The sequence below is a fragment of the Phyllostomus discolor genome, chromosome 2 (assembly GCF_004126475.2).
Source record: "Phyllostomus discolor isolate MPI-MPIP mPhyDis1 chromosome 2, mPhyDis1.pri.v3, whole genome shotgun sequence".
NCBI classification, from domain to species: Eukaryota; Metazoa; Chordata; class Mammalia; order Chiroptera; family Phyllostomidae; genus Phyllostomus; species Phyllostomus discolor.
The window spans coordinates 185,173,843-185,174,580 of NC_040904.2; the positions used below are offsets into that span (position 1 = coordinate 185,173,843).

The 738-nt window shown below is 35.4% G+C and overlaps 1 pseudogene; it reads left to right on the forward strand.

The window, feature by feature from the left end:
* The first annotated feature begins 285 nt into the window (after positions 1-285).
* LOC114514323 lies at positions 286-423 on the forward strand (annotated as a pseudogene).
* The last annotated feature ends 315 nt before the right edge of the window (positions 424-738 follow it).

Sequence of the window (738 nt, forward strand, 5' to 3'; positions counted from 1 at the left end):
ACAGTTAAATGTATTAGGGTGAATATATCAGTCAGGGTTCTCAAGAGAAAAAGGACCAATAGGAGATAGATTTATTTTGAAAAACTGGCTAAGTTCTTATGAGGGCCAGCCAGTTTGAAATCTGTAGGGCAGCCTGGTAGGCTAGAAACTCAGGTATGTGCAGTGTTGCAGTCTTGAGGGAGAATTTGATCTTCAGGAAACTTCCATTATTGCCCTTAGGGCCTCAACTGACTAAATGAATGACAACATTATCGAGGGCAATCTCCTTTAAAAAAGATGTTAACCATCACTTCTCGGCCTTTTGGCTAAGATCAAGTGAAAAAAGATGTTAACCACATCTATAAAAACCTTCACACCAACACCTGCATTAGTGTGTAATTGATTAAGTGGGTATTACAGCCTCACCAAGTTGACAGAAAAGTAGCCATCACAGTGAATGACAGAAGTGCAAAAGTGTGTTACATTAGGATAAAATTCTATAAAGATGTGGAATGAAAACACAATTTTAAGAAGTAAAATGTTTAACATCATAAACATCAAAAAAATTTTAAGTATTTTTAAACATATCTTTTGTAAAAATTTTAATATATGTTGAAAAATTAGATGTCAACATAAAAGTATGTAAACTTACTAAGTGTTGGTCATCAATATTCCTTGAGGGGTCATGCTGGCAAAACTGTTTGGAGACAAGCCCTAGGGCCACAGAATGTAGCTGCTAAAATTATGAAGTTGGTCAGA